Below are 8055 nucleotides of genomic sequence, written 5' to 3'. Positions count from 1 at the left end.
TGAATATATATTGTAATTTATTTTATTTTATTTACAACAAGGCCGATAGCCATTAGTCGCGTGCTCTCGTGTAATAAATGAATGCGTGAATGTAGGATTGGCATGAAATTCTTAAAGATAAACTAAAATGACCGAAAAATGAGCTAAAATGAGCTGAAATGACTTAAATAAATAAAAAGAAAATGATTTAGAATGATTTTCATGAACTTAAGGATGAATTGAATGACCTTAAGAATGACTTGAATGCTTAAAAAATAACTGGAATCCTTTAAAAACAATTTGAATGATCTGGAGAATGACTTGAATGGCTTTGAGACTGACTAGTGAGTGATCATTTTACATTAAATTAATACAGAAAAGTGTTGGCGTTTTGGCCAGGATCAAAGTGTAGTATCTGTTCTTAAGATGCTGCACTTGAGATGGTTTGTACCAGTCAATGGAGGGGAAACCCTCTATACTGGGACAATTATTATTTTTGGTAACCAGAGTGACCCCTTTTAGGGGAGCTGGTTTTTACCTCACATTAAAAACGGCCTTGTGCCTAATTTGCTCAGTGGGGGAGCAAATAAACACCATCTGTTCCGGCAGATGCTGCACTTAAGATAATTTGTACCAGTCAATGGAGGGGAAACCCTCTATACTGGGACAATTATTATTTTTGGTAACCAGAGTGCCCCCTTTTTGCCTACTTTTAGGGGAGCTGGTTTTTACCTCACATTAAAAACGGCCTTGTGCCTAATTTGCTCGGTGGGGGAGCAAATAAATACCATCTGTTCTTCAGATGCTGCATTTGAGATGGTTTGTACCAGTCAATGGAGGGGAAACCCTCTATACTGGGACAATTATTATTTTTGGTAACCAGAGTGACCCCTTTTAGGGGAGCTGGTTTTTACCTCACATTAAAAACGGCCTTGTGCCTAATTTGCTCAGTGGGGGAGCAAATAAATACCATCTGTTCCGGCAGATGCTGCACTTAAGATAATTTGTATCAGTCAATGGAGGGGAAACCCTCTATACTGGGACAATTATTATTTTTGGTAACCAGAGTGCCCCCTTTTTGCCTACTTTTAGGGGAGCTGGTTTTTACCTCACATTAAAAACGGCCTTGTGCCTAATTTGCTCAGTGGGGGAGCAAATAAACACCATCTGTTCCGGCAGATGCTGCACTTAAGATAATTTGTACCAGTCAATGGAGGGGAAACCCTCTATACTGGGACAATTATTATTTTTGGTAACCAGAGTGCCCCCTTTTTGCCTACTTTTAGGGGAGCTGGTTTTTACCTCACATTAAAAACGGCCTTGTGCCTAATTTGCTCAGTGGGGGAGCAAATAAACACCATCTGTTCCGGCAGATACTGCAAGCTATGACTAGCTATGACTAGCTATGACTAGCAAAGACCAGATGTGGGGGCAACCCCACATGCCTGACCTTTAACCAGCTCCCATTTCCCACCTCTTGGGAGCTGGTCCCCTTTTCCCTTCCCCCTCCCTTCACTCCTCACATTAAAAATTGGCCTTGTGCCTGATTTGCTCGGTGGGGGAGCAAATAAATACCATCTGTTCCGGCAGATGCTGCACTTAAGATAATTTGTACCAGTCAATGGAGGGGAAACCCTCTATACTGGGACAATTATTATTTTTGGTAACCAGAGTGCCCCCTTTTTGCCTACTTTTAGGGGAGCTGGTTTTTACCTCACATTAAAAACGGCCTTGTGCCTAATTTGCTCAGTGGGGGAGCAAATAAACACCATCTGTTCCGGCAGATGCTGCACTTAAGATAATTTGTACCAGTCAATGGAGGGGAAACCCTCTATACTGGGACAATTATTATTTTTGGTAACCAGAGTGCCCCCTTTTTGCCTACTTTTAGGGGAGCTGGTTTTTACCTCACATTAAAAACGGCCTTGTGCCTAATTTGCTCAGTGGGGGAGCAAATAAATACCATCTGTTCCGACAGATGCTGCAAAGCTAAGACTAGCAAAGACCAGCTATGACTAGCAAAGACCATATGTGGGGGTAACCCCACATATCTAAACTTGGTCACTGAAGGGGCAACCCTTCATACCAACAGTTTCTAATCCAGCTCCCATTTCCCACCTCTCGGGAGCTGGTGTCCCCCTTCCCTCCCCCCTTCCCTCCATCTCCACATTAAAAAACGGCCTTGTGACTAATTTGCTAAGTGGGGAAGGAAATAAATACACAAGATCAAAGTGCAGTATCTGTTCTTCAGATGCTGCACTTCAATTTCTTGTTCTCTGTCAGTGGAGGAGAAATTCTTCACGACTGAGACAATTTTTATTTTTGTTCCTTTTCTCCACATTAAAAAACGATCCTGGTGTCTAACTCTGTTCCGTGGGGAGGCATTGTAAATAGGAACATAAGTACAGCATGTAGTAAGAACAGATACTACACTTTGATCTTGGCCAAAGGGCCAAGAAAAAGAGTATTTATTTGCTCCCCCATCGAGCAAATTAGTCACAAGGCCGATTTTTAATGTGAGGAGTGAAGTGGAAATGGAGGACCAACTCCCCGGAGAGTAGGGGAGCTGGATAGTGACAATTAGTATAAAGGGTTGCTCCTACATTGACCAAGATCTTATATGTGGGGGCGCCCAAACATATAGTCTTTGCTTGCAGTATCTTCCGGAACAGATACTACACTTTGATCTTGGCCAAAAGTCCAAGAAAAGGGTATTTATTTGCTCCCCCACCGAACAAATTAAACACAAGGCCGATTTTTAATGTGAGGAGTGAAGCGGAAATTGGGGCTAGCTCCCCGGGGAGTAGGGGAACTGGATAGTTACAATTGGTATGAAGGGTTGCCCCTACACTGACCAAGGTCTTATATGTGGGTCTGCCTCCACATATGGTCTTTTCTTGCAGTATCTTCCGGAACAGATATTACACTTTGATCTTGTCCAAAAGGCCAAGAAAAACTTAAAAAGCTAAGAACAACAGACCTTTGATCTTAACCAAAAGGCCAAGCACAAAAGTGTTACGGACACATTGACAGACCGACCGACAGACCGACCGACGGAGTGACTTATAGAGTCGCTTGCACGCGACTAAAATGTGTATTACACGGGTGCATCTAAAGACGCGATTGTAATGCAAACTTGTTTTGCATCTTTGGAGAAAATTACGGATGAAGATGTGTGGTAGATGTGGGGTTTCTATGTTAGTACCAAGCCGAAAATTAATTACGACTGAATAGTGTGTTTAGTAAAACGGGGAATCATTATAAAAGAGTAACTGCTTATTATATGAAACAAGGAATCCATTTCTGTACAAAGAGCTGAGTAACGGCGATCTTTGTTAGTTCCAGCATGAACCAGCTTCCTTTTAAGTGAACGGAAATAAGTTCGATGTTCAACCAATCGTGATCGATGAATGGGGACATGCATATCTTGGTTTCTTTCTTGTCCGTTTTGATCCGACCGACGAATGGTCCAGCGATCGGCGGCCATCATTCGCTTGAACTGTAATTGGGCAAATGTAGATCCCTATCAGAAATAAAAACTATCGTTGCGTCTACCGTTGTCTTCATATCAAACTGATGATATCATCATTTCTAAGAAACTAGAAACGTCAATGCAGAAAGTAATAAATTCATAACCTATTTGATGGCGACGTTTCCGATTTATTAGATAGGAGCTAAACTTTACAGCAATTTGTGTAACTCTCCATATTACATAGAAAAATGCTAGCATGAAAAGTAATATGGTTAGGACTAAACTTAGAAAAGTAAAAGGACTTACTCCTAAAACTAGAAAAGAAAAAGACAAGTAAAAAATATAATAAATTTATAACTTAAAATACTGTAACATTAAGCATGCGCATAAATTTTTAAATTGAATTTTAAAAATCTTAATGCGACAATATTTTAAGTTATAAATTTATTATATTTTTACGAGAATATCCTGTGTTTTTCTTTGCCAGCTGAACAACGAGTCCTTTTACTTTTCTAAGTTTAATTTTAACCATATTACTGTTCATGTCCTCATTTTTCTATGTAATTATTGATTTTTCCAAGTTTTGCTTTGAAATAATATTTTCTTTTTTGCGTTCAATATCATACGTATTGTCAAAATCCATAAAACAATTATTATTAACTTCTTAAATTGACTAAATAAAAAGATCAAAGACGTAATTAAGTAAATAAACAGAAAGAAGGTACAGAAAAAGAGAGAAACAGAATTAATGGGCGACGTTGTAAGCTAAAGATTATCATCGCTAGCACGGCAAAAAGAGGGAAACAGAATTAATGGGCGACGTTGTAAGCTAAAGATTATCATCGCTAGCACGGCAAAAAGAGGGAAACAGAATTAATGGGCGACGTTGTAAGCGAAAGATTATCATCGCTAGCACGGCAAAAAGAGGGAAACAGAATTAATGGGCGACGTTGTAAGCGAAAGATTATCATCCCTAGCACGGCAAAAAGAGGGAAACAGAATTAATGGGCGACTTTGTAAGCGAAAGATTATCAGCCATAGCACGACAAAAAGCATCGCTTTTGTTAATTGTTTTAATATAACTCAAATAAGATTTCATGCGAGGGACATTTTCGCTATGATTTATGAAGGTATCAACGACGAAAAAGTTGCTATGGTAACTAACAGCCAATTAGCAGAAATCGTCTCTAAAACGTCTATGTTGAAAAAGTTGCTATGGTAACCAACAGCCAATCAATAGAAACCGTCTCTCACGTCCCTTGCTTATTCTGAAGACTTTTGAACCCCAGTAATTTTATTCTAACTTTTGTTTTAAGGGACGAAAATTGAATTTTTTTTTTCAAAATATAGCTAAGAGGGTGACCCATTAACTGTACAAATCACGGTACATTGAAAATATTCTCCTAAAGTTTGAAATGCAAGATTACAAAACCACGTATAACTCCCGTTGATATTGATATAAATAAGAATACAGAGATCAAAGCTAAATTAATAGATGATCGATTATACAAAGAAATTATTAGAAGTCTAATCTATTTGATGAAAGCAACTAGGCTTGAAATATGTTACACCATAACAAAATTATCTCAAGACTTATTAAAACCGACAATTAAAGACTTAACTCGTGCAAAACAAGTCCTCCGTTATCCAAAAGGAACCAGGGAACACTCTTTAGTATAAAAAAAATCCATAAATCCCCTAAATTTAAAGGGATTTTCAGATTAAGATTGGGGAAACTTTGAGGGTCTAAAAAGTATATGTTTTAGACTGTCACAGACTAAACCTATGATCTCCTGGAAAACTAAAAAAATCCAAGAAATTGATGCATTTTCTACATGTGAAACAGAGTTGTTTGCACTTAAGCACTCAGCACAAGAAAAAATTCTTCTAAACAACCTTCTAAAATCTATTTTTAAACCAGTTCTAAGTAAAAAAAACAATAGTCATTCATTGTGGCATTTAGAGTAGTATTTTATTAGCTAATAATTCTAGGATTCATAAAAGGTCGAATATCATTTCAAAAGCAATGATCTCAGTAAAAAACCTATTATTTTTAATTATTTAGAATCTGTAAATAATAATAATAATAATAATAATAATAATAATAATAATAATAATAATAATAATAATAATAATAATAATAATAATAATAAGAATATTGTAAGTTAAATGCTCCTGACGGACCCCTCTTTTTATGTATGGTTTAGCACTACACCAAATACTCGAGGAGGGTTAATGAGAATAGAAAAACCGGGGAGTGAAAGCACTAGTCAGACCGTCACTGGATAAGTGCAAAGAGGACTAGAAACCTTGAGAGGCTTATTGTCACCCAAATTCTAGTGAAGACCAATGGTTGCCACCAACGTGAAATCAATGGTAGGCGGCTGTTGCGATAACGCAAATTATCTGCAAAGTTTATCCAAAAATGTGGAGCGTACTAAAAATCTGGGGAGACTTTTGCCACGCAGACTCTAGGGAAAACACCACTGGTTGTTGTCAGTGAGCAGTCTCTGATGATGTCCTTTGTGAGACCTCCTAGTGAATACTACTACTACTACTACTACTAATAATAATAATAATAAACAATCGCTCTTATATTGAATATGTGTATTAATCGTCATTATCAAAGGCGGTCATACAATTGGGATTCAGGGCGATGTAAAAGGTCACGTTGCAATAATGTCAGATCGAATAAAGGTCACCCATCACGACCGATCGCCTTGCAATAACAAACTGGATAATGTTATCGTCGTAACTAATGATTAATATAAAGGAAAGACGGCCATCTTGTTGCACCCTCTTACCAATAATGCCATTAACGGTGTTAAGCGTGCCCACCATTTTGATAGAGTTTCCATTGTGAGCCTATTCTTTACGACCATTTATTAATATTCATAGGGAAAAAAGCAGGTTATCATCGTCGACGCACCTCTCTCTCCCTCTCTCTCTCCTTAGACGCGAAAAACGCTCGTCCAACTTCTGATATTTTAACATCTAACACCCACATTTATACATACACACATATATCATCCACTATGAAAATGACTATGCAACTCCTGCAGCTACGTACCTAGGAGACAGAGCTATTAAACCTGACATAATGATATGGCAAAAGAAGGAGAAAAAAAGGCACAAGTTAGCGTCTTCAATTACGCTTTAGACAGAGCTGAGAGAGAAAAGATGATTAAATACTAAGGTCGTATGTACGGCATGAAAAGAAATTGGAACCTTAGGAAGATCTCTATTATTCCAGTACAATTGAAGGAGAAAAATTATTTAAAAAAGTATCTGTCAGATATACCCAGTGAACCTAGTGCAAGAGAACACAAACAATTGCACTTAAAAATATGTTAGAACCTTAAAACGATCTCTCGGTTGGAATGTATTAAATAGCGAGGTAGGATATCCCATCCTCAGTTATTAAAAATGATGACAAATTTGTACACATAAAAGAAAAAACATTTTATTACTACTTCATATATATATATATATATATATATATATATATATACATATATATATATATATATATATATATATATGCGCGCGTGTGTGTGTATGCGTGTGTCTTGAATCAGCGCTTATCGCAAATTCAAACACAATTAAACAACGCGCAGGTTTCTATAATGTAGCACCATTAATAAGTAAACCATATGAAAATAACATAATTTAATTGAAAACACAGGTTAACCCTCGCACACCATAGAGACACCCCCTACAAACAATCTCAATCAATAAATTACATAAGAAAAACACACTCATTTCATTTCTGTTACAAAACTATATATTTGAATTTTAACAGACATATTTTTCCAGAAAGAACATTAACTGCGTTCATATCTTTAAAAATATATGAATGACTATATGACGTTATTAAAAATCTTCCTCTCTTTAACAACGCAAGCTGCTCTACTATTTTTGAGTTCAAACGTCCTTTTCCGTTTCTGAAATAGAACAGCGTAACTTTTTGCACATGAAAAAATGTCAAATATTTGTCCGTTTTTTTTTCTTAATCTCATTCATCCAGAGGAAGTCTAGAAATAAAGACGAAACGTCGATGAACACATAATTTGGTTTATTTATTTTTATTTTTTATTTATTTATGTATTTCTCTCTCTGTCTCTCTCTGTCTCTCTCTCTCTGTCTCTGTCTGTCTGTCTCTCTCTCTCTCTATATATATATATGCATATATATCCATATCTATCTATCTATCTATCTATATATATATATATATATATATATATATATAAAGCCACTTTGCGTGTGTTTGTGTTTGTGTGTGTGTGTGTATGTTCGTTCCTCATTGATTCAACTGTAGATAAGACAGATGTGTGTTTGAAATGAATATTTCTGTTTAAAACACAATGTAATCATGTTACTTGACTTTTGTATGTTAAACTTTCATTCACGCCATTAAAGAAATAAAAGTTATAAAATCAACAGTAGCTTCTGTACAGTGCAATGTAGACTACAATGCATTTTGGACTATTTAGTACAAGAAAACACGTGAAACATCCTCCAGTTGCACTGAAGTGATGATCCGAGTTGAGGCAGAAATTAATCGATTTGATTTAAAATTTGGCAATTTCAATGAGTTTGATGAC

General features: G+C 36.7%; 1 pseudogene; it reads right to left on the bottom strand.

Annotated features, from left to right (window-relative positions):
- Positions 1-2185: 2185 nt before the first annotated feature.
- Positions 2186-2444, bottom strand: LOC145294431 (U2 spliceosomal RNA; annotated as a pseudogene).
- Positions 2445-8055: the final 5611 nt, after the last annotated feature.

The sequence above is a fragment of the Euprymna scolopes genome, chromosome 15 (genome assembly GCF_053919585.1).
Source record: "Euprymna scolopes isolate OS-2025 chromosome 15, ASM5391958v1, whole genome shotgun sequence".
Lineage (NCBI taxonomy): Eukaryota > Metazoa > Mollusca > Cephalopoda > Sepiida > Sepiolidae > Euprymna > Euprymna scolopes.
The sequence above is the reverse complement of the archived record's forward strand: the minus strand, read 5'-3'. Positions and strand labels throughout refer to the sequence as shown.